The 27,131-nt window shown below is 43.4% G+C and overlaps 1 pseudogene; it reads right to left on the reverse strand.

Moving 5' to 3' along the window:
* Nucleotides 1-16,026: 16,026 nt before the first annotated feature.
* LOC118154927 (5S ribosomal RNA) lies at nucleotides 16,027-16,145 on the reverse strand (annotated as a pseudogene).
* Nucleotides 16,146-27,131: the final 10,986 nt, after the last annotated feature.

A 27,131-nucleotide genomic window follows, 5' to 3' on the forward strand; every position in this document is an offset into this window, starting at 1 on the left:
TCTACCTGCTTATTGGGCCAGCCCATCTAGGAGGTCTTCAACATTTCACAATTTTTTTTTTTCAACAACAGGAATAATTGAAACCTAGCAACAGCCAAGGTAGCCCATCTTTGAAAATGCTTCCCTTTATTCCCTACTTCAGAGTTGCTCCAGGGGCACATAAATATTACATGAGAAGCTTCTTAGAAACTAATTATTCCTGGGCCTGTCTTGAAAGATGCACATCACTATGTTAGGGGCTGGACCCAGGAATCTGCATTTTTAACATGTAGACTAGGTGATTCCCATATACATGGTCTAAAGACCACCCATAAAGAGAAACAAATGAGAACATTCAAAATATCTTAGGATATTTTGTTGTGTTTAAGATCATTGTCTTTGGAATAAAATATCACTAGGTCCAAATCCCAGCTTTGCCATGTGCCAGCTGTATGATCCCAGGCAGTTTACTTAGCCACCCTATGGCTCACATTTCCTAACCTAGAGAATGAAGATAATGATACCTATATCATATGGTTGTTATGAATATTAAATGATATACGGTATAAACAATGTTTAGCACTGGTCCTCTCAATTATAAGCATTCCACATATAGGTATAGCCCAAGGAAAAATGCTTCAAGGAAGAGAGCCATCAAAAAGTTGGCTGCTGTCTTATTAAGCTAGTTTCTATAACAAAAATAATGGACAGTGGAAATAAACCAAGAGGAATACTGGCTTCAATAAGAGCTAGAGATTTGGGAAAAGTGAAAGCTAACAAATTGTGCACTAATAAGAGACTGTGAAAAGGTTGTAGAGTTGAAAAGTGGCAGAGTAAGTGGGGAGGTGTCCAAATTTCACAACGATTCTCAATTGTACTCTGGATCATTGTATCATGTTAGATGGAAGATAACTTAGTCATTATTTTGAGATGAAGTATAATTTAAGGAGATGTGTACAAATGCCAAGTGGACTGTGACAGCTTTCTGATGTGTCCCCTTGGCTAGGCTGCAGCCCCCATTTGTTCAATCAAACATGAATGTAGGTGCTGCTATGAAGGGATTTGGCCAATGTAATTAAAGTCCCTAATCAGTTGACCTTAAGTTAGCGATTGTCCTGGTAGGCCTGGATTAATAGGCTCTCAAGGCCTTCTAACTGATTAAGGAAGGCTGAGGCTTTCCTTAGAAAGAGAAGAGATTCTTGCTTGTGGTCAGTTGCTTCAGCCTGTGCCTTTGGGGTTCTAGCCTGCCCGTGAGGTTCCCTTCTTAATAGCCTGCTCCATAGACTTCAAACTTGCTTAGCCAGCCCAAGTAATGTGGATATGATCTATCTATTTAGCTATGTTTCTGTCTCCTACTGACTCTACTTCTCCGGGTTGGTACTAACTGATAGAACCACACTTTACATGGTCCAAGTGATAGAAAGTGCATTCAGAGTAGAATTAAATTACATGACATATAAATAGGCTCCCTCTGTCTCAGCCCTGCTGCAGGCAATGTCATGCCCATTATCTAACAGGAGTAATACTAAATGTGTCTCTGCAGAAGTATGGGGATGATGTTTACTTTGAAGTGGTTAATTTTTTTAAATAGTCTTATAGGACAACAGGGAATTCTGTGACAAGTACTAAAGAAATAACAACAGTGCCTTGGATTTTTAACAGTCGATCTCAGTAATTCAAAGAGATTGACAGATTTTTCTCCTAATATAACTCTGGACATATCTCTGTGGGTGAGCTAAGGGCAGGCATCATTAGTCTCATCCTAAAGATGAAGAAACTCAAGTTCAGAGAAGGGAAGAGCCATCCTCACAGTGGCTCAGCAAGTCACAGGGGAACTAACAGAGCCCGAGGAGTTAATTCAAAACTCTCAAACCTTATTTGTCACCTGATGTGTGAACGTGAAGTAAATGTAAAGTTTAAAAACAAAAACCAAAAAAAAAGGTACTTCACTTGAGGAAGCAATGTTTAAAAAGAGAGGGTGTTCACAGCAATAGATTTTAAAAAGAAAAATGCAACAGGGTCTAATTACCATTGAAGACATGTAGCAGCTTAAAGAGAGTTTTTCAGTGCACTGTGGAGTTAAAAAACAGTTAACATCTTATTACAATTATGCTTCCATTTTTGTTTCCAAAATGCACAGGGAAAATGTCTGAAAGACATCAAAATCATAAGAGTAAATTATAGGTGAATTTCCTCTTGTTTTTGCTTCTCTGTCTTTTCTCAATTTCTCTATTTTCTGTATTTTTTTAAGTTTAAAAAAAAAGTTCTTCTTTCTTTTGGTGCTTATTACTCTGTTGAGATTCAAAGAAAGAACCGTGGGACCAAGAACCTCATACTTCAACTTTTCTGTGAGCCCAAGGGTCACTTGGCAAGCTGGATAGATGCCAATTGCTAGACTCCCCCCTCAGCCATCTACTTCCAACCTCTTCTGATTGAATAGATCTGGGAATAGCCACAGAATCTACATTTCTGACAAGTTCCCAAAGTGATTTTTTTTTTTTTTTTTTTTTTTTTTTGAGACTGAGTCTTACTCTGTGGCTGAGGCTGGAGTGCAGTGGTGCGATCTCAGCTCACTGCAACCTCCACCTCCCAGGTTCAAGCAATTCTCCTGCCTCCGCCTGCTGAGTAGCTGGGATTATAAGCACACGCCACCAAGCCCAGCTAATTTTTTAAGTATTTTTGAGAGAGACAAGGTTTCACCATGTTAGGCAAGCTAGTCTTGAACTTCTGACTTCAGAAATCCACCTGCCTCAGCCTCCCAAAGTGCTGGGATTACAGGTGTGAACCACTGTCCTCAGTCCCAAAGTGATTCTTTTATAGCCAGTTCAAGGGCAGCAGTCTGAGACTCATGCTGACATGAACCACTCCTTATTGAGGAGAAATCTCCCCAATGTATTGACTATTATGGTAAGTGTGCAAAAGCCAAGTGTCACCCTCCTATGCCTCCAGATCATGAAAAGCATTTTTAACTCTTCTGCCCTCCTGCTGTGGCCTCAGTTCTCAACCCCTCACTTCTGCATCTCTACATTTGTGCCAAGCACATTTGCTACCCAAAATACGACCACAACCAGCAGCAGCAATACCACCTGGGAGCTAGTTAGACTCGCAGACTCTCAGATCCCATCCCAGCCTGACCGGGTGACAATCTACACTCTAACAGTATTCAGAAGCACTAGACTGGAAGACCTGCAGGCACCAGAAACAACCAGAAAGCAATCCCCAGTTACACACTCCCCAGACAGCACCCTTCTCAGGATGCCCTGTGGACAGATTCTCAATGGGCACCTCCAATGCTCTTTGACCACCAACGGCAAGTCTGCAGGAACCTAACCCTTGCTCTGGGGGTTGAAGGCCAGGTCTAAGACATCTTTCCTGTGTTGGAGATGTCTGTTGTCTTTTTCTCAGGACAGCCAACTTCCTCCAGTGGCCTCCCTCACCCAGGGAACCAGAGCCAAAGAAAACCCTTGAAAGCACTGCCCTGTGACTAAGCAGGGGTGGGCTCGGCCCATTCATTTCCCAAGCACCCCCTCCCTTTCTCCTACATCCTGAAAAAATTCAGACTGTTTAATTCATCCTTATCATCATATTAATAAATGTGGCAATGTGATGGTCGAAACACAGGAAAAGACCAAGACAAAAAGGGAAAACAAAAACCAACAATGCGCGCGCGCGCGCGCACACACACACACACACACACACACACACACACGTCTCTGCAAAGCCGGATATTTCTTTTTCTTGCCTAGCAGGACACAGCATCTTTGGCATATTTTTCCCTCCTATGTGTGCTCTTTTTTCTTTTCCTTTTTAAATAGACACATTTCAAATGTCAGGGGGTGATAGTGGGGCCAAGTCAAATCAGATTCAGAAGACCAAATAGCTAAAGGGTTTGATCTTTGCAGCTGCTTCTTCCAGGGAGGCTTGGGGTGACCGCCCAGTGCAGGGAGAGCTCCTGATAAGCTCAAGTGGGCATTTATTGTGCTCACTCAGGCTCCCTCTCAGGTTAACCTTTATTTACAGACTTCAACTAAAATGGTTATGCTCTTGAAAGAAAAGCCCTCTCTCCCCTTCTTCCCATTCTCCCCTTCCCCTAGTCCCGGAGGGGATGAAAAAGAAACAAGGCAGAGGTTAAGTGAGGGAGACAATAAAGAAGGAGGGAGTTCTTATCTAAAATCTGAGCCACTGGCAGTGAGTGGCAGATCTGTTGCCAGTTTTTGTTTTTTACACCTTCCTCCAAAAATCCCAAGAGAGAGACTCAGCCAAGTTGGTCCCCACCTTTCCAAGTCAGCCTAATGGAAATTAGACTGCACACATCTCCCTGCCCCCAGAGGGGCCAAGGCTAATCAGGTATCCTCTCCGAGGGGCTGAGTGTCCAGGGACATCCCATATTTTAGCCGAGTAATTCAGACTTACTTGCCTAATGCCTTACTGAAACTTGTCATCACAGCAGCCAAGTAAAAATTATATCTGTGTGCTGTGTGGAGCAATAAATCCTGGGGCTGTATTCTCAGTCATTCCATATTTCAAGGCAGGGAAACTTATTTCTACAGGCTGTTAATAACAAAAGTGACTATATAGGAAGAAGAAAGTTTGTGTCTACCCTTGTCCCCCTTACAGACCTGTCCTGGAGACAGGACAGTGTCTGAGGCACAATGTTTTCATGGGATTCACAGCTGCCCTAGGACTGTGCTCCACCAGAATCCCCAGTAAAATGGGCTTCTGTGTCCCCAACTGCATGTAAACAGGAGGTGCCTCTTTGTTTGCTATGAGAAGACTCATGGCCCTCCAGTTTTCAAGTAACTATGGGAATCATCCAGCCTGATGGCAAAGTGGGCTTGGGGTAGACACTGGAAGAAGGGGAGAAGAGAGAACAACCAGGCTAGAGGGTTTTAAAAAAGAGATGAGGGGCCAGGTGCCATGGCTCATGCCTATAATCCCAGCACTTTGGGAGACTGAGGTAGGCAGATCACAAGGTTAGGAGATCGAGACCATCCTGGCCAACATAGTGAAACCCCGTCTCTACTAAAAATACAAAAATTAGCTGGGCATGGTGGCAGGCACCTGTAGGCCCAGCTACTTGGGAGGTTGAGGCAGGAGAATGGTTTGAACCCGGGGGACAGAGGTTGCAGTGAGCCGAGATCGCACCACTGCACTCTAGCCTGGTGACAGAGCAAGATTCCGTCTCAAAAAAAAATAAAAGAATTTTTAAAAAGAGATGAGGATGGGATCTGAGGAAAAGACGAAGACTGGGTAGAGCAGTGAGCAGCCTCAGGTGAATCAGCCCAGAAAAATGCAGGGTGTGACTCAAGTCAGCCTTTCCCAGACCCTAGATGGAAACCAAGAGGTGCTCGCCCATGCTGGACTCTATTCCAGTACTATTTGCTGTCCACAAAGTCTCTCCTCTCATCAGTAAACACCTACTCATTCTTCAAGATGCTCATCAAATTTTACTGCCTCTTCAAAACCTTCCCCATTTCTCCCATACAAGCTTATTGTTTCTCCTCTGTGTTCCCAAAGCCTTTTGTTAAACTCAGAGCACACATCAGCCCCTAGGGAGGCAGTCTGGAGCCAAGGTTGAAAGAGCAGGCTCTAGAAGGGCTCTGTCTGGTTTCAAGCCCTGGCTTCCCACTTACAAGCTAAACAACCTTGGGCAAGTTTTGTCACTTCTTGAGTCAACTGTAAAATGGGACTAGTAATAGTCCCTGCCTCATAGGGTTGTCTTATTGATTGAGTTTCTATGTAAAAAGAGCTTAGAATAGGCCGAGCACGATGACTGACGCCTGTAATCCCACCTTTGGGAGGGCTAGGCGAGCAGATCACGAGGTCAGGAGTTCAAGACCAGCCTGATCAACATAGTGAACGCCTGTCTCTACTAAAAATACAAAAAAAAGTTAGCCAGGCATGGTGGCAGGCAACTGTGGTCCCAGCTACTTGTGAAACTGAGGCAGGAGAATTGCTTAAACCTGGGAGGCAGTAGTTTCAGTGAGCTGAGATCACACCACTGCACTACAGCCTAGGTAAAAGAGCAAGACTCTGTCTCAAAAGAAAAAACAAAAAAAAAACTTAGAATAAGTTTTGTACACATAGTAAGCACTCAACAAGAATTAATGATCATTATTATGAGTCTTGTCTACCATCACACAATAGTGCATACCTCATTGGTAGAGGCTAAGTCCTCTTCATTCAGTATTGTTAATGGCAAGCATATTAATTGACACTATTAATAAATAGTGGTGCTAAATAATGTTTGGTAAATAAAAAAATGTTGTGATTTGCTGGAATTTTTATTTATTTATTTATTTATTTTACTTTAGGTGCATACTATATCTTGCATTTCTCCCCATGTTACCCCTCCCCACCCCCTGCTGTCTCTCCCCTAACCCCACCTACTGTCCCTCGTGTGATGCTCCTCTCCCTGAGTCCACGTGTTTTCGTTGTTCAACACCCACCTATCAGTGAGAACATATGGTGTTTGGCTTTCTGTTCTTGTGTCAGTTTGCTGAGAATGATGGTTTCCAGATTCATCTGAGTCCCTACAAAGGACATGAACTCATCGTTTTTTATGGCTGCGTAGTATTCTATGGTGTATATGTACCATATTTTCTTTATACAGTCTATCATTGATGGGCATTTGGGTTGGTTCCAGGTCTTTGCTATTGTACACAGGGCTGCAATGTACATACATGTGCATGTGTCTTTATAGTAGAACAATTTATAGTTCTTTGGGTATATACCCCGTAGTGGGATTGCTGGGTCAAATGGAATTTCTATTTTTAGATCCTTGAGAAATCACCACACTGTCTTCCACAATGTTTCCCTATTGCTTATAGAAAAGAAGCAGTTACTTTACAGTAGAAATAAAACCACGTTATACTTATTATTACATTTGAAAAGATACTAATCTGAATCTGTGGTGTCTAATAGCTTACCAGGAGAAGGGACACAGGGGACTGCAAAGAACAAGGTCCCAGAGATTGGTCTGCCATGTGTGGCCCCACCTTGCACAGGGCTGACTCAAACAGAGGGGAAACCAGGATGATGGTCTACTGTGTCCTTCAAAGTTCATTTCTTACAAAACTACTTCCAAGAGAAAAGTTTCTATGGCCAATTTCAACTTTCCCAGACATTGCCAAATTGCTCTCCAAAATAGATTTAACCAACCAACACTCCTGCCACATTGCTGGAGAATTTCCATGACTCAGCAATTTATTTAGCATGTAAAATCCCCATAATTTTTTTTTAAAAGAACAGTCAGGAAGGTAGAAATAAAATGCCATATTCCTTTCCCCTTCTCCCTGGGTGATTCACAATGCTGAAGTCTCTGAATGGCCTAATTTCAAAGAGTATAAGAAAAATAGAAGAAAAAAGAATAAAAGAAAGGAAAGGAAAAGAAGGGCAGGGAGTGGGGAAGGAAGGGAGGGAGGGAGGGAAGACAGGAGGGAGGGAGGGAGGGAAAAGGAGGGAGGAGAGGCAGAATGAAGGAATAAGCAAGCAAAGCTCAGGAGGAAAATAAAGAAAAGAGAATCTGTTTAATCTTGCTAAACCTAGTGTTTTCCAACTTTATTTGACCATGAAATCATTTTTCCCCCTCACACAATCTATTATAATTCTACAGATTTATATGGGGTTCTAAGGGATACACTTTGGGAAATTCTATGTCACGTCAGCATTCTTCCTCACCCTTCTCACTTACATCTGTTCTAAAAAATACAGTGGAAATATCAATTGTATTTTTAAAAATGTTTATAGCTTTTGGTCACTTCGCTCAAATTCTCACAACAGTGTGTTAAATTTTTCCACAATAACTTCTGGGTTAAATATCAGGTATTGATCAGTTTAAAGTGTGAAGCACATAATTTACATTAAGTTGTAAAACACATTAATTAATATTTCTATGTGCCCATTTTTTCTGTGTCTAGGCTGTTTTGGAGGTTAATTATTTAATTACAACCTTCTGTACTGACCATGAGTATACCTCTAAAAAATGTTTGCTTAGCCTGAAAGAGCTGACCTTGGCAGCCCTGGCCTTGCTTCTCCCACTCTTCAAACTGCATGACCCCCAGGCCTCCATTCCTTCAGTGGTAAGATGAGAGTGTTGAACCAGATAATCTCTAAGGCCCACTCAGCGTCAACATTTATATTTCAAAATCCTTGCCACGGCAAACCATTACTCCTCTCTATGATCTAAATATTAGACTTGTAAAATGTGAACAGATCTAATTTACTAAAAGCCTCTAATCAAGACCAAACCCTTTTACTTAAACAATTAGAAAACAATTAGCTGGGGGAATAAAAACAATTTTAATTTGCTAAATGGGCTTCCTCTCTCCTAATAGATGTGGACAAGACCCTAACTAATGCTTTTGACCACACGGAAACCACACGGGCATCACTGAGTCTGTGGATAGAGGCGTGGGTTGGCTCGATTTTCTATTAGGGAAGTGAAAGGCGCTCACATTAACCTCAGCCTTTTGCAGTGATTCATGTTTAAACATTTGCCTGATGTTTGCAATGCTCTGCGCTTCCTACTCATTGATCTATCCTGATGCCTAAGCACAGGTGGATTTTGCACAAGCCCAAAGCCACACATATACCTTTGTCATTGTGGCACCGCCATGGATTTATGAGCCTCTCTTCAAGTGAGTTCCTGTAGCACAATTCTCAGCCCCTGTGAGATACCCAACAAAGGCCCTTTTTAATTAACAAAATGTAAGAGCATCTGGCCCCAAATTCTAGCTAGAAAATATCTTTATTTTATATGTGGCCCAAAAAGATCAATAAGCAAATTTTCCATTTTCACCCTTACTCAATAGCAGTGTGTTGAGTTCACTTAATATATTGCTCTTATTTAATACAACATATTTTTATTTAAATTTATAACACAAAATGGAGCAATCTTCATTTCAGAAGTTATTTCATGCCAGTTCCTTTCATTTTTGGGTCCCCTTTCCTCATCCTCTTTGACATGCACATATTTTAATCCTGAGCAAGTTATTTCATCCCTCTGGGTCTTGCTTTTCTACTTATAAAGCAAAACAAAGATTTGAGCCATCTCAATTTTAGAAGTTCTTTTCATTTGCCTTCCTTTATCTTCTCAAAATACACATATTTTCATCTTGGGCAATTTGCTCACCTCTCTGGGTCTCAGCTTTCTCTTTTGTGAAATGAGAAGGCTGAATTCTCTGAGCGTCCTTCTAGCTTTATGTAATAGAGCATGCTGGAGTGATTTCGCATGCAGGTGTCAGCAGCTGGGGCATGTAGCAGTCTGCCACGGCTGCCATAACAAAATACCACAGACTGGATGGCTTAAACAACAGAAATTTACTGTCTCACCATTCTAGAATCTGTCAGTCCAAAGCCAAGGTATCACCAAGTTTGGTTTTTTGGTGAGGCCTCTCTCCTTGGCTTGCAGACAGCCACCTTCTTAATGTGTCCTCACACTGTCATTTTTTAGTCTATGGACACCTGTGTCCTAATCTCTTCCTACAAGGACACCAGTCAGATTGGATGAGGGCCCACCCTAATGACCTCATTTGACCTTTCTTGCCTCTGTAAACACTCTATCTCCAAATTCAGCCATGGTATGGAGCACTGGAAGTTAGCACTTCAAAATATGATGAGTAGGGTGGACAATTCTGCTCTTAATAGGGCACATGCTAATTTTTCTTTTTTTCTCCCTTTTCCTTTTTTTTTCCTGCCCATGTTCAACTTTTCTAAATATTTTCTCCCCTTTTTTTTCTCCTACCTGGCCCACATCACAGATTCAGTCCAAGGAGGCCTAAGAGGATAGACTCTGGATCCAGACCACCCGAATTTGAAGAGTAGCTCTGCAACTGACTAGGCAGGTGCCCTGGAGCAAATCTCTGAGGCTCTTAGAGCCAGTTTCCTCCTTCCCAAAATGAGGATGATAATAGCAGTACCTATCTCACAGGGTCATCGAAGGGCTCCGTGACTTTGGCGAAGATCAGGTGAAGTGGTCAGAACACTGTCTGGCTCAATTAACTGCTGGCTTTTATCATTCAGTTTGTCTGGACATGACTCTTGGATCATTGAGAAGCCAACTTGCATGAGTAGAGGTTCAGGAGAAATTATGACTGAAGGAGCCTGGGATGAGGCAGGAAGAGGACCCTGAGATGGGAAAGACAGGCCACACAGGCACGCGAGAAGAGGACCCTCAGTCAGCCAAGCAGAGGGCTATGCAGAGGAAGGTTGCACCCAACAGTGAAATATGAGGACACACACAGAGCTGCTTTGGAGCTACTTTGGGTGACAAACCATGACTCAGAATGAGGAAGAGGGAGTCGTCCTGCTGCTTTTACACAGAACACAGAATTGCTTTCATGCACTGAGCCCCAAAGGGAACCCAGGGGAGCTTGGACACAGCAAGGGTAGGAACATGGGGGCCCCAGCAGGCAGTGCTACATGCACAGACATCAGCTCTCTCAGGGAGGAGTCCAGCCCCAGGGGTAGTGCTGAAGAGTGGACATCATCAGGTAGACAGAAGCCATATGGACCAGGGCCATGGATGAGAGGATGAGAATGCTCCTTAAGACCTCCCTGACTTTAGAGAAGGGATTTTCCCAGGGCTTAAGTCCTGCGCCATACAGGAAAGGGAGCATGGGCCAATGAAATCTGGGTGGTTAAACCCAGTGGCCTATGGATATGCACAGATCAATGAGGCCTGGGGAATCTCAGGTACTGCACACTCAAGTAGCACTTGGAATAAGGAGTTTGCTGACTGCTGAACTAGAAACACATCAGCACATAAGCTGCAACCAAACTAGAGCCTTTATCATCTGAAGCACAGCAATCACCTTTCCTGAACCAAATATCAGACAACCGGATGGATGGCTGACAAAGCCAACTGAAGAATGGGGCTTTGAAACTGCAGCCAATTCAGTGTGCTAACATTTCACCCTGAATTAAAGCAAGCGGTGACAGACCCCCTCGGTGGTCTCATGCAAGGAGAACTTTCACTTTTGTACTGGAGAAGAGCAGTTATGGATTCTCCTGCAGGGCAGGCAAGTCTGAAGATGGGTGGGCTGAGCTGAACATCCCTGGATCCTTCTTTCAAATTTACCAACTGAGGGGCAAGAGAGACTAACAGTATTAGTGGAATGAAACTGTCTCCACTCAGAAACATGAAAGTGGGGGAGATAGGAGTTCCCCCTACGAAACCTCATCTAGGGTCACAAACTCCAATGCTTATGGGGTGCTTGTGTGGCTACATGAAGTGCATAAGCATTTAAGAAGGGCAAGAACAGCAGTGGACAGGTTTCGGGTCTAAACCTGGGTGGGGGGCAGAGGTTGTGCTATGGAAACAGGAACACTCTTGCTCTGCCAGAGGTGCTGGCCAAGCTTCTGAATTAGGATTATTTTTCAAACAGGAAATCTTATTGTTAGATAACGCAGAATTCAATCCTAAACACCACGTAAACTTCACATAGCCCATCTGAGGCCTACCATCTGTGGCCCTGTCTTATAGGAACCATGGAAGGGCCTGATAATGGATGGATTTCATGGATAATGAAAAGTCAAGCACCAAGGTCTTCGCTCCCTCAGGTAAAGGCAGAGGAAAGAGAGGGAGATTTCCTTAACAATAAACAAAGAGACAACCTGGAGCCTGGGGAGTCTGAACGATTACTCAGGGGCTCTAACTAGAGAGATTATAGCCTTGGGTCCATAAATATAGGAGGACAAAAGGGTTCTCGTCTAGGCAAGCGGGAGATCTTGCCAGAATCTGCCTCCTTCTCCAAGCTCCCACCCTCTATTGTTGTCAGTCCATTCAAATGCGTAAACCCTGCAGCTAAGTGAGTCACCCAGTCTGGGAGGACTGTTCTTCCTTCCTTCCTTGCTTCACTCTTGCTCCCCTTCTGTCACTAATTGTTTCCAGGGCTAGCACTGGGGGCAGACACTGTCCAAAGGCCTGCTCTGTTCTTCCCCCACCCCCTTTGGAATGGGCCTCACAGGCCGCCCTGTGTTGCTAATGTCCATTCATCTGGAACTAGCTGTTCACAGCCCCAACTAAAAAGACCTTTCATCCACTCATTATTCCTCCACCAAAACCTCAAACGGGAAGAGACTTCAAAGACCAGGACCAAGCTCGCTTTCCAGTCTGCGTAGATTCCCCCCGGCAAGCACCCGCACAGGCAGGAAGCAAAGGGAGCCCTGCCATCCTCAGGTTCTGCTTCTGCCTGTGGAGCTGTCATCTGTTCATAGTAACACCCAGTCTGCTGCGCGCCTTCCTTTTTTGGATCCTTCCATAATTGTGTCTTTTAGAGAAACAAAAGCTTCAAAGGAGGGGTCTGAACACTCCCTTGCTATGTTTGAGAATCAGCGAACTAAAATGCTCTGTCTTGGAGATCCATTGGATTGAGTCTTGAAACCAAGAGGCTGCTGGCACAGCTCCTGGATTTTCCCCATCCCATTCGCCTTCTCCTATGATTTAATTCCTGATTAGAACCACATTTCTAAGAGTAGATGTAACATTAGGTTCTGAACAGCAAGAAGAATGGCAAAGTGGCATTTCCTTTTTCTGATCCTACGGGTCATGCTGAAGCCACTTAGTTATTTTTTTAAATCTGCTTTTTAGATTGAGGTTGGGATAACTTTTCATAGTTGATGGCTCTTTGAACATATGTGGTTTATCCCCAAGTCCAATGAGAACCAAGGTAAACTGGAATGTCTTACTTCCTCCCCATCATCACCTTCTCTTTTGCTTCAGTGCAAGATGTCCAAGTTGATTGGGCAACATCCCTAGACAGAAACACATTCTTAGGCTGCCTTCTGCCTAGACTAAGCATCAATGAAGAGTCATGAAGCTTCATGTATGGGCTACAAGCTCTCCACTGAGTGACCCTCGGCCTGCTAGAATCCTAAGCAACCACTTTCAGATCTGTTAGGAGCCATGCTTCCTAGCACTGGTAATCAGACCTGAAGGTAATTAGTCACTGGGAGGAATCTACCGTCTGCCCCATGAGAGAACTGAACACATACTCTTGCTTTTTTTTTTTTTTTTTTCCTTTTTTTGGTGTGCTTGTTCTTTTTCTGCCCTAAATCTGGCCCTTACAATTTCTGCTTGGGAAAACCCATTGAACTTGAACTGAAGCATAGCTCTCCCCTGCCAAATAACAGGTTGCTATTTCCCTCTCACACAAGCTAAAAACCCCTCCAGTCCTAAGGGGATTCAGCACTGTCACTCTCTGCTCACAGCTTCAACCCAACATCCTCATGTTCTGTCACTGCCTCTTCTTTCACGCCAGCTTGGAGGATCTGATGCAAAGCAGTTCTAGAGGCAAGAGTAAGAACTCAGCCCTTAAAAGTCATAGGTTGACAACCGGGCCCTTCCATGTGCACAGGCTTTTGAGGGCTGTTTCTTGTCCCTACAAATGTTGAATATAGGTTAACTTGACAGTTGACTATGAGACTCAGGGGGTTTTATGGAATGGCTGGGACTTCACACCAACTTGGGATGATCGAGGCTGAGAGCTGCTCCGGTCTGCCTCATGCGTTTCACGGGCTGGCATTCAGTGTCTTTCTGCTTCTCAATGGAGTGTCCAGGCCAGGTCCAAACCACCATCAGAGAAGTTTGGAGCTTAGACTTATGAATGAGCCTGGCTAGAGTCCACGATCCTTAAATAGGTGTGGGTGTGCAGCTCACAGGTGGATCTGGGGGATACTAAAATCACCAGAAAAACATGGTACAATAATCTGATTGATAAGTTTTTCAAGAATTTCTTCTTTAGAAAAATAGTTAATTAACAAAAACAGTATGGGTTTATAATACAAAATGCTTTATGAATTTTTAAGCTAGAATGAGACTTGAAGGAAATTTTCTTGCTTGAGGAGATTCAGGCAAAGCCCTCAGAACTTAAGGCCAAGTTAGAAGTTTGGGAAACGTTGATTACTGGGGTAATCATTAAAGCCTATTCCAGGGCCTGGAGTGGTGGCTCGTGCCGGTAATCCTAGTACTTTGGGAAACTGAGATGGGAGGATGGCTTGAAGCTGGAAGTTCAAGACCAATGTGGGCAACATAGTGAGATCTTGTCTCTACAAAAATAAAAAATAAAATTGTTTAACAAAAATTAGCTGGGCATGGTGGTGTGTACCTGTAATCCCAGCTACTTGGGAGGTTGAGGTGGGAGGATCAGTTGAACTCAAAAGTTTGAGGCTGCAGTGAGTTATGATTACACTACTGCATTCCAAGTTGGGTGACAGAACAAGACTCTGTCTCTAAAAAAAAAAAAAATGTTTTAAATCTGTTGCAGACTGTGGGTTCTAAAAGCATCTCTTCCTTTCTTTTCTGGGACCCCTGTTCTTTCCAGAGGTGAGATAGACACTCCACTAGTCCACTAGGTAAAAACTATTTCTCCCTGTTCATGCTGCACCATCTAACAGAAAGCCTTTTAGACAGGACACTGTGGGAATCGTGGACTCCAAGACCCCTGGAGCCCTGCTGGAGAGTGCCCAAGGGTAGCCTGGAGCCAGGGATGCTGCTGTCCAACATCTTCTGAGACCATCTCAGGAGGATCCACCACTTCTAGTTGCATGACCTTAAGAACAGCTCTTGGCCAGGCACGGTGCCTCAAGCCTGTAATTTCAGCACTTTGGGAGGCTGAGGCAGGTGGATCACCTGAGGCTGGAAGTTCGAGACCAGCCTGACCAACATGGAGAAACCTCATCTCTACTAAAAACACAAAATTAGCCTGGCATGGTGGCACAAGTCTGTAATCCCAGCTACTTGAGAGGCTGAGGCAGGAGTATCACTTGAATCCAGGAGGCAGAGGTTGCATAAGCCAAGATCACACCATTGTACTCCAGCCTGGCAACAAGAGCAAAACTCCATCTCAAAAAAAAGAACAGTTCTTAACCATGACTGTGTCTCAGTTTCCTCATGTGTAAAATGGGGATAATAATGTACTTCATGGTGTCAATCGAAGGATCGAACGACTATGAAGTGCTTAGAACCATGCCTAGTATACACGAAGTTCTATAAAACAATTTTGATGAGTGAATAAAACCTATTTATCAAGATATTTTTAAATATTTAGTCCCAGCAAACAGCCTTCTCTTACTTACTGCCCCCTACCAGCATTGCCATAGCAATAATGATACAGCTATGTGATCAGTCAGGGTTTTCACCCCCTGTCACCACTGGCATTTTGTCCCCTCTTCCTAATCCATGGTGCATGCAGAATTTGCATAACTTATGCTAATTATTCTAAACAACACAATCCCGATTAGGAAGAGAAAGATGTATTTGACTTATAGATGCTTGTAATAGGCAGAATAATGGCCCCCAAAGATGTCTTTGTCCCAACCTCCAAATTCTGTGAATATGTTACCTTAAAAGGCAAAAGGGATTTTGCAGATGTGATCAAGCTATAAAACTGGAGATGGGTGGAGGCAGGAGGTCAGAAAGGAGAGAATATGCAACACTGCAGGCTTTGAAGATGGAAGGAAGAAGGGACCATGAGCCAAAGAACGCAGGCAGACTTTAGAAGCTGGTGAAGACAAGGGAATGGATTCTTCCCTGAAGCCTCTGGAAGGAATGCAATGCTAACAACACCTTGCTTTTAGACTTCTGACATCCGGAACTGGAAGGTAGTAAATTTAAGTTGATGAAAACATAAGTTTTTATAGCACTAAGTTTGTGCTAATTCACTACAGTAGCAACAGGAAACTAATACAACACTTTATACAAAAGACTTTCTCTGATGGAACCTGAAAAGCTCGGAGGCGTTGACTTTGCAGCAAGATGCCCAGAGAGAGCCATAGCCCAGCTGGAGAAAAGAAGCAAATAAAGAATATAATTTTTACAAGAAATATTTAGCACCATCCTCTGGTCTTTTTCATGATCAACTAGTAATGAGATCATTTGCCTCTGGTCACAGACTGTACATGCATTTTCCAGTAAAAAATATGTCCTTTAGAATGCATCTAAGGAATATATTAGTTCCTTGAAAAGTTTGATTTTTGCTTTGTGCCAGGTCTTCCACTGTTTTTGTTGACTGTTATCTAAGTCTTTTATTTAGATTAAAAAAAAAAACCCAACAGCACCCGGTATTTCCAGGTGGTCTCCCATCCAAATACTAACCAGGCCTGGCCCTGCTTAGCTGCCAAGATCAGACAAGATTGGGCGTGTTCAGGGTGGTATGGCCGTGGACTTATTTACATATTTACACATTTACATCCTAGTACCAGCAGCTAACATTTATGGATAGCCTACTGAATATCAGCACTGTCAAAGATATTTACATGCATTCAGTCACTGGTCCTTCGCAATAATTCTTTGAAGTCTATACTGCCATTATGCCCATTTTTCAGGTGAGAAAACTGAGGCTTTGTAAGTAACTTTCCTCAAGTGATACAGCTAGAAAGAGGAACAGCCAGCCTTCAAACATAGGTAGTGTGGCTCCAGAGTCCATGAGCCTAAGCTATACAATCTTGCTTTTCTAAACACTTAACTTCCTAAGGGCCAAGATTCAGTGTTATTCTTTGTTTTACCTCTCCTACTTCTGCTCCACCATGCCTAGCACATTTATTGAGCATCTGTTATTATTAGGCCATGTGGTGGATACTTCCATGTACATTACTTCACATAATCTACTATAATCTCAAGTATCCAAAGTCATATGAATACTGACAGGAGGAACCTCAAGCCTATGTTCATTCCTGAATTTCAGAAATAAAAGCACTGGAGTTGGAGCCAACCAGCCTGATTTAAGGCTTAGCTCTCTTATTTAATTCCTAGCTGTATGAATTGTGCCACTCTCTTTACCACAATAGCCTGTTATTTCGCCTCCAAAATGGAGATGATAAAACCTACTGCTATGGTTTAAATGTCTGTCCTTTCTAAAACTTGTTGACATTTTCTCTCTAATGTGGCAGCATTGAGAGGTAGGGCATTTAAGAGGCTCTGCCCTCAAGAATGGATTAATTCATTCATAGATTAATGGGTTAATGAATTAATATGTTATCATGGGAGTGAGACTGGTGGCTTTATAAGAAAAGGGAGAGAAACCTGATCCAGCATGTTCAGTTTCCTCACCATGTGATGTCCTGTGCTGCCTGAGGATCCTACAGAGAGTCCCCATCAGCAAAAGGCCCTTACCAGACACACTCCTTGCCCTTGAACTTCTCAGCTTCCATAACTCTAAGAAATAAGTTCCTCTACCTTATGAATTTCCTGGTTTCAGGTATTCTGTTATAAGCAACAGAAAACAGAAAAAGACACCTATCTTGTAGGGAGGGTTGTAATTTTCCAAGCTCCTGCTGGATGGGGCTGATGGGACCCCACAACTGGGAGGCAGAATTGGCCTCCCTCAAGGCAGCAGTGGGTGTCTGAGCCTGGCTGTTAGAGCAGAGCTGGGGGCAGCAGCTCTCTCCTTATGAAGCCAGGCTCTGGGCCTCCCCTCTTGCCTGTTCTGAGAAAAGCCACCATCTGGTTGGAGGGCCTGGAGGTTACTCCTTCACTGGGAGTGGCACTTTTTCGCCTGCCCCATCTCCCCTTCCTCTTTGTTTCTCAGTGGGGAGATAAAGGGAATATGAATGCCCAAATCCTGCCTCCAGTGAGTGAAATCAGAATCTCTGGAGCCACGTATGGGTATTTATGTTAAAGCTCCTCCAGTTGTATTAATGGGCAGCCAGGCTTGGGAATGCCAAGCGTAGCAGTTAAGAGCTCAATCTTTGGAATCAATGAGATTCAAATCTATGACTCACTGGCTACCTAGTGATGGGCAAGTTACTCAAGTGTTCTTTGCCTGTTTATTCATGGGGGACTAATCAGTAGAGCAACATTTTCTACCCTTTTTTATGACATGGCCCACAGAAAAAATAAGAATATTTGTAGAGCACCCCAGAGTAAGCAAATGAGATGGGAAGACCTTCTCAGACACTTTGACCATCTTGAGGGCAGAGGGAGGATCTGTATCTATACACACTTGTGCCCCTTTCCAAACAAGCTGATAGGGAGGCTTTACAGAGAGGAGCAGGTGGGGAGATTTTTATCAAGTCAGCTCACCAAAGGGTATTAAAGCTAATAGGGACCTTAGTAAATGATATGTTCCAATCCCCTCCTTTCACACTGAGCAGGAAACTGAGGCTAGAGAGGTGGGGTGACTCACTCAAAGAATGTGCCGGAGTAGTGTCAGCAATTGCCCTTGGTCAAAATCAAATGCCAGGCCAGGAGGCGGTGTTCCCTCCCATTGATCAGAGGGCAGCCATGAAAGACCCCTCCCATCCCTTGTCAGGGGATCTCACTTACATCACCACGGATGACAGGTTGATTCATCGGCCCTGCACTCTTGCAGTCCAGGAGGATGGGTGAGAAACAACCATCTTGAAGTGTAGGTGCCTGTGAGGAATGACAGCAAGCAAGTTTCTTTGCTCTTTTCCTTTTTCTTTTCAGTCTGGAAAGCTGCAATCAATGGGAGTGTGCAGAATGAAAGCCAGGATATAGGAACAGAGGTAAAGTCAGAAAGCCATGCAAGACTGACAAGTCAGCCACTCAGCATGCTGAAGTCATTTGTCTAGCTGGAGGATCGTTTTTCCCCTTTAGGTTTATTTAAGTTGTGGAAGGGCTGGGGTTTGGGGAGCTGTTAAGGTCCTGACACTTGAGCTGCTTTTGCACTGCTGATTTATAACAGACTTAGGATGCTGGAAATGCTGGATGCCCTGTTTGTATGCAGCCCAGAACCACCCACCCCCTCAATTCCACACCTCCATGCTGCATGGAGATGAAAATCCAGAATGTAAATTATGAAATCTGTTGGTGACAGAGAAGGGCTAGGAAGCCACTGGTTACAAGGGTTTGAAAGTGGAAGCCAGGTGCATTCTTTCCAGTATGGCTGCAGACTGTCTTTGAAACAGATGTCATCCGCTCCCCTGCCATTCTCTTTGCTTAGGGGAGGCGCAGAGTTCCAGAATGAGAGACAATAGGCATTAATATCCATTGGAATGACAGCTGTTTATGACTTGCTTTGCTCAGGACACGTGTCCCCCAAGCAGAATGATTAGCACTCCAGCAGAATATGATATTTGAGGGTAATCAAAAGCGAATGGCAGATCGTTTGGACTAATGGGAAGCAGGGTCCACATCAGCCTTTCTGGAAGTTTCCACTAAGAATAAATAATAAAATGAGTTCATAGCAGTAGCCTCTCCTCATAACATGGTGCATTTGTTTAGTGTATCCTGGGAAAACTTACCTGCCTTGCCAGGGTGTTATGAGGATTAATTAATGTTTGTAAAGTGCTTGGAATGCCACTAAAGAAAGGTACCTTGTCGATGCAAATTATTATCATTATATAGTGCCTTTCATCCCAGAATCTCAGAGTGCTTCCCCAACAATTAATTAAGCCTCACTACACCCCTGCGAGGGAGGAAAGCATCATTCTGCCCACACTGATACAGCAGAGTTTCTGCACCTGAGTCACAGAGTCTAATGTTCAAGTCGCCCTCCAGGAGGGAGAGAGACTCCATTAGTGAGCATCCCTAAGTGCTTCATAATACATGAGTTGCTAACAATGCAAGGCAAAGCACTATACACCAATACCTATGGCCATAAGGGCTTGTTTAATTTTGTTTGGTTCCTAATTGTCTAGGCTGCTTGTTTTATTTTTCTCCCTACTTTGTAAAGCAATAAGGTGCTTGTCAGAGGAGAGCCCAATTAGCAGCTGTAATGAGTTACAGCGTTCTAAGACACCTTCTAACCCTTTTCTTTAGCATCGACAACTCCAGAAACAGGTTGCGCCCCTCCCTTCACCATATCCCCTCCCCCCACAAAAGAAGTTAAGTTACCTTTAGCAAAAATTGTAAAGGATTTATTAACAATTTATTAACAACAAAAAGGATGGGCGGTTAGACACCGTGTTAGCAATCTGGAAGCTGCATCCTCGTCTAACATGTGAGCATCTTCTGTATTGTAATTCTTTTTTCATTACAAGTGTGTTAATTCATAAGCACAAATCTCTTGTATTGGATGCTTTCAGAAGGAGTGTGAAAATCAAGTGAGCATGTGTAGCATTGCAGGGGGATGGTATGTGCTGGAGAAATATCAGCCTGCACAGTGCTTACTAAATGCATTTTGAAACAGAACTTTTTGGCATCAGTTCTGGACAAGTTTTAAGACAGGAATTTCCCCAGGAGGCCAACATTCTAGTCATGAAAACTTGGGAAGAAAAGTCATGATTTCCAACTCGAATTATACCTCAGAGCTTGAGTCATGTGACCTCAGAAACATTTCCTAAACTCACATCAAGCTTTCAATTTCTCCTGCGCACATTTTGGAGCTAGAAGACCCAGTTTCCCAGTTGGGTTGTCCACTTACCAGTCATGTTACCCTGGACAAGCCACTAACCTCTTTGAGGCCCAATTTCTTCATCCATAAAATAGGAATAATGGTGGCTGCCCTAACCTAAACTGTTTTATGTTGTATAGATGGAACGAGGTCATTTTTATGTGGGAGTGCTTTGTAAACAATGAAAGCTATGCAAGTGTAAGTGACTGCTAATAGCAGGAGTCAAGTCATCTTAAGAACCCTGCAGTTACAGGAAGACAGACTTGTTCATAGTCATAAATCACACTGAGCAGGAGCCACCTCTAAGGTGTGGTGTGCTTATTATCTATGCTGAGTAGCACTGATAGGGAAGTTAGAGGGCTCTAAGAATGAAAATCTTCAGCATTATCAGATGGATTACAGAATATGGTTTTGTTGGTCTAGCCTTTCCCCATCTTACCCCACCCTGCCACCACTGTCTAGTCTCCTAATTCCACTGAGGAATTCTTCCCTGACACCATGTAGTTCTAGCTGGACTTTCATGTATAGAGTCTTCTCCACACCTTCATATAGAGTGTATACCCAGGTCAGCCAATCAGAATATTCCATCCTCTGACCTAAGGAATGGGCATCAACTTAAGCATAGCCAATTGGGAATATTTTCAATGATCAATGTACAGATGGTAGGAGAAAATCCACTGAAATTGCTAAGCTGGGAGGATGTGAGTTGTCTACCGCTAGAACAAAGCCTGCTTGAGAGTGTCATCAAGCAAAGGCAAGCTGAAGCAAGACAGAAATTATTACTTAGAACACATGTGTATGATTGGGAAAACAGTTTCATGCCTTCATGACATTACCTGTGCTCTTGAATCAAACCGTGCCTTGACTCCTGATTTCCCAAGTATATGAGCCAATGAATTCCCATTTTACTTAAGCTAATTTGAGTTGAATATCTATTCCTTGCAATAGTAAAGGGCTTACTGATACTGTCATGAACCAGTGAAGAGCAGACAAGATATATCAGTTCACCTTTGGGGAAAGGTGAGCCACATAAACCTAACGTTCATGATTAGGTGAAGCAGTTGCTTTGTGAATCTTTTCTATGAAGTGGATAGAAAAAGTGATTTGAAATGACCTTGTTTTTCAAAAGGAATATTGCTGGCCTTCTCACATAGCACACATCATTAGAAGCTTGGGGTCCATTCTCCCTGCATGTTTCTTATAGTTAAAAGATATTGTCAACCAGTAACCATTTTCCTAATATTTGTTCCTGTGTTTGGGCTTCCCCCTCTCTTCTACTACTACTGCATCAGAAGTCTTCATTCTCTTCTCATGCTCTGCCATTTCCATCGTATTATTCACAATAGGGTTAGGTACTGCCCTGTGGATAGACTGAGAACTCTTTGGGGACAAGGTTGGAACCCCTGAATGTTTAGCACACTGCCTGATACATGGTGGGATCTTATGTTTGCTAAATTGGTGTTGGATGTGACATACCACTAAGTAGATTTAAGGGAAGGCTAAGGCACAAAATAATATTTTATTCTGAGATCAGTGTGATGGGTTAGACCAGCCAAAGGATTCAATTGTAACATGTATGTGTGTGCACACGTGTGTGTTTTAACTCACAGGCTTTTTGTTGACTGAAGTACATGCTTAGCATGGTTATAAGCTTCAATTCTGGTGCCCAGTGGCCTGGGTTTGAATCCTCACATACTGTGTGGCTTTGAGTGAATCATTATATGATCTCTCTGTGTCTCGTTCTTTTTATTCATAAAAAGAACAAAAAATAAACCTACTTTATTATTGTGAAAATTAAATTAACTTGCATAAGTAGAATAGTTAAAACAGTGCCTGGATCACAGCAAATACTCAATGAATGTAAGCTGGTATTATTATGAATGAACTCCGGCTTACAGTACTCATTCTTCTGAGTGTAAAGACACAGAATCCAACAGCTCCTCTCTACTACACAAGGTGCACTTCATATTTTTCTTGACTGTTTCGCCTGAGAGGTTTAGCTGTTCGTTTCTCCATACTGAATCACCGCCCTGTAGGGCTGGGCAGCAGGTGTCATGCTCATAAAAGCCTATCATGGTGTGTCACCACCACAGCAAGTCACAGATGCTGTCCTGAGACACCAGACGCAAACCAGCAAGAGGAGACCGAGATGTCCATCAACCTTCCGGGAAGAATCACAGAGCTCCTCATTTATGTGCTTGTCAGTGTTTTGTTCACGTTTATTACCTTCATGAGTATTTATTTTTCCTGATCATGTCCCAGTAGGTTTTCAGCCTCTATAGTTATGGACATAAACTTCCACATTTTCACCAATTTCCTTCCCCGTCAGCCCTCATCTGATCTGCATTTGCATCCTCTTGCTTGCGTGAGAAACAGAGCTTGCTCACAAGCATCGAATGTATGAAACGTTTCTCATGGTAAGGCAAGTTTATGTGTCCTCTGAGGTCTCCCGCAAGGCAACGCCTGACCTCCACGCACTTCATTCATAGAGCTTTGAAATTTGTTCAACTTGCTAACAAGTCAGGGAGTATTTACAGAGCAGGGATGAGTCAAATGGGGAACAGGAACAGATGGAGAAGAGCCAGTGGTTATGCTTCAAGTACATTTCCCACATTGGAATGCGTCAAAGCCTGGCGGTATATACTGCATGCAAGTCACCCACATAGTATAATACTGATTTAATTTACTACCAAACGCCTTCGTTTTGCCATTACATAATCATAAATGTGCCCCCAAAGAGGCAGTGTTGGAACATAAGCCAGGGCAAAGAGCCAACCAGACATGAGTTCTAGTCCTAGTTATACAACCTCTTTCATGTTCCTACAAATCCTCAGTGGCCTTTCAGATCTGTGGCAGGACATACCTTGACACCACTCTTGTCTGTTGACTTGTCTTTCATTACCTAGCTGGTGAGCTGTGTGCTTTGCTGGCTCGATTCCTGGGCTCGCTGGAGAGATACCGGGGAACTGACATGGATGCCTTGAGATGTCATGGCAGCTCAGTTCCACCCACCCCCACATCCTGTCTACTCTCTAGTGAAATGGCTGCTCTAAAAATAGAGCTCAGCACAGCTTGAGAAGGGCCTGGAGAGGATGGCCCTCATCACATTTCCCCCCAAAGTCTTGCTGTTAAATCTCTCACAAGCTCTAAAAGCAAATTGTCAGCCATCCACTTACCCAGCCCTAAACACCTCAGCCACATCTACCAGGATGAAGGAAATTGCTTTCAGGGATAGATACATCTCAAGAAAGTTGGCTATAAAATGGAATTTTATAAAGAAAACTCCATTTTCTCCTGGCTTCCATTACAAAATTGGAAAATTTGTCACACTGGAGGAAAGAATCCTCTCAGGAGACAAAAATGAACGTTTGGGATGAGAAATTAATGTAAAGCCATAGCAATGACACGTCTCTCATTGAAACGCACCAGTGCCTGCTGGGAACCACCTCATGGTTGACTTTCCCTTTGAATCATTTACAGCGTTTTGTGAAAGCGCTGGAACTCAGGAACCTAACACACACTATCGTCCTTCTCCTCCCCCACCCAAAACTTTGAGAATTTTCTCCATGAGCAAAGGTTCTACTTCCATGTTCTTGCACCTCACAAAACTTGCTACTGCTCACTCGTATTAGTTTGAATATGGCTTTAGGATGCAACATAACATTTTATTCATTTATTCACTTATTTATACCCCACTTTATTTGTATAAACAATTTGATGTGGCTTAAAGGAATAAATGAGATAAAATGGTGTCTTTGCATTTCAGATTTCATTCTACTTGTTTGCCCTAATTAAGTCAATTTTGACGTTTTAATGTCATAAGCCATAGCATTAAATCATATATTAATCTATTGGAGTTGAAAGGGTTTGAGAGGTCATCTGGGCTACCTCCCACCTGGCATAGCCTGCACCGTAGCCTGTCCAGTGACATGGAGTGAGATTTCTAGCTTGACTCTATAACAGACTGAAGAAACTGCACACAACTTTTCTCATGATGTGGCTCATGAGAAGTCCTAGTTTAAGATCTGAAGCTTGGTGAGTTTCCCAGTAGGTGAAGAAGAAAAGTCCTATTCTATCTGAAAAGATTCTGTCACCAATTACCCAGATAATTTCCCACTAGCAGGGCATAAAGAGAGTTTATTCTCTTAGTAGCAGTATCTGAAATATACTAGAAAAAGCTAGTATATTTCTAGCTTTTTCTCCTTTTTAAGGTTCCTGGAAAAGCAGAAGCCTTTGCTGTCTGAACCCTGGCTTTATGCCACCTCCCCACCGCACCTCTAGATGAAAACTGCTCATTTCATTATCAGCCATACTTGATTCAGTGGAATTTCCTAAATTTTGTCCACAGAATCTCCCTGCCTGAAGCTTCCCAGTTGGGGATCATTTCCCTCGGTTATTTCTGCTTTAAAGACTTTGTAACTGTGAATAAGGCATTAGGTCCTTCTCTTATACCCACAGCAGTTATTCTGGCTTTCCCCTGAGAGTGTTGGGTGGACTTGGGCAGAGACATTGAGCTGACAGCTTAGCTGCCCAGTTGAGTACCAGAGACTCCTGATCTCTCCCTACCTATTCTGTGAGAGCCAAGGGCACCTTCTGCCAATGGCACACCATCCCTTGGAACTGTAAAAAGTGCCACCTGTTGCTTTGTTCCAGCATCACAGGGAACAACCACGTAATGCAAAGTTGATGTGTCAGTCTGCATTCACCAGACCATGCTGCTGTAATCCCCAAACCAGAGTGACTTACAGCACAGCCCATCTGCAGCCCAGCTCTGCCCCTCACAACTGCTGGGGATCAGACTGATAGGGATCCCTTGGCTGGTACATGCCATTGTCATGACAGCGGCAAAAAGCAGCATCCAAAAGTCACAATAGCTTTCCCAGTGTCAGTTCACAAGTGGCGTATGTCACATTTACATTCCAGTATCCAAAGCATGACATGGCCACATCTGATGTCAAAGAGGTGGGGATGAACACTACAGCTTGGAGAAGGACAGATACTACTCTATCCAGCAAAGAAGCTATGTATAGTCCTTTCACAGTGAGTGAGGTGAACTGGGACCGATAAAGCAATCGATCTCAGTTGGTGACATTATAGTTTGGGGAAGGTTCCCATAGAGGAGCTAACTTGTTTACACTAATTATAACCTATCATAGAGTTTCGCCGTCCGGATTTGGGGGCATCTGCTCACTGCTGTTTCTTCCAGAAGCTCTGAGTGTCCTCCATAAATTTTCCTGCCCCTCTTTCATGCCACCCCCTTCACTCTCTATCTCCCCATCCAAACACATTCACATAGTACCTGGGTCTCTGTTCTTCTGCTCTCCCAAATGTCCTACTTCCTCTTCTTTTCCAGGCTGTTATCCTTCCCAAAGCCTCCTCTCGTGCTGAGAGGTGTGATACACAGATATCCTTGCCTGTTCCCATTTCCCTTGTGGGGTGAGGTAAGGGGAGGCCTCACGTCCTTATGGTGAAGGAAGGACGAAAAGACATAGCATGGTCCTGACTGCAGGAGGCACCCTACTTTCATTTGCCCTTGCTCTGAATTTCTTTAGTTATGGCCACTTATTTAACATAAATCAGATCTCCCACACTACAAGAGTTTATCTTCTGCCAGTGTGCTTCCCTGAGTTTACAGATGAGACTCATATTCTCCCTGCTAGCAAAGCTTCTGTTCCTTCTTATGCTAAGATGTTATCTATCTCTTTTACCACCTTTGGTTACATAAGCATTACTTTCCTGTTAACTTGTCTCTGGAAGACGTGCCCAGTGGTTGCACTTACACTTTTAAGGTGTGTGTGTGTGTGTGTTCCAGTTTTTATTTACTTCACCTGGACTGCAGTGGATAAGGAAATTCAGTTCTGCCACTCAGTCACATGGGAGCCCTGCGCAGGATGCCATCCACATCCGTTGAACTGTCTCACGCCCACCACCACCACCGTCTTCCTCCTTTCCTCCAAAAGGGCACTATTGCTTTATAACTCTCGGGACCATCCTCCTGCCCAGAAGATGCTCAGTACAGATGAGCATTTTCAATCTTATGTCCATAGATGCTTCTCCTAGCATTACACTGTTCCTTATTTTGGGTGCACAATTTCATAATTCCATTTAAGCCCCCATCTAATTTAGAGAAATAGCCCAGGGTTGTTGCCACACAGTGATACTTTGAGATCATCTCCAGAACAATGCTTCTGTGCACCAGGACCTTCATGGTTCCTTTTACCAAACTTTTTTGTTTCACTTTTATTTTAGGCTCAGGGGTACATGTGCAGGTTTATTATATAGGTAAATTGTGTGCCACGGGGTTTGGTGTACAGATTATTTTGCCACCCAGGTAATAAGCATGGTACTTGATAGGTAGTTTTTCTGATCCTGTTTCTCTTCCCACCCTCCACCTTCAAATAGGCCCCAGTGCGCACTGTTCTCTTCTTTGTGCACCTGTGTTTTCAATATTTAGTTCCCACTTAAAAGTCAGAATATGTGGCATTTGGTTTTCTGGTTCCTGCATTAGTTACTTAGGATAATGGCCTCCAACTCCATCCATGTTGCTGCAGGGTACATTACTTCATTCTTTTTTATGGCTATGTAGTATTCCATGGTGTATATGTACCAAATCTTCTTTAGCACATCATTTAGGTTGATTCCATGTCTTTGCTGTTGTGAATAGTACAAACTTTCTTTAGTTACTTAAATGACTCCAGTTTGGACACTGTATGTCCCACCCAGTCTCCTCTGATGGACCAGACAAAAAGCTCCACTCACCCAAGCCTGTGACTCACGGAAAACTCTGGCAAGAGGGGACCTTACCACTGGCCCAGATCAAGACCCTAGTGCCATTCAGGTATGCAGGTATCTTGG

The sequence above is a fragment of the Callithrix jacchus genome, chromosome 6 (assembly GCF_049354715.1).
Source record: "Callithrix jacchus isolate 240 chromosome 6, calJac240_pri, whole genome shotgun sequence".
Classification (NCBI taxonomy): domain Eukaryota; kingdom Metazoa; phylum Chordata; class Mammalia; order Primates; family Cebidae; genus Callithrix; species Callithrix jacchus.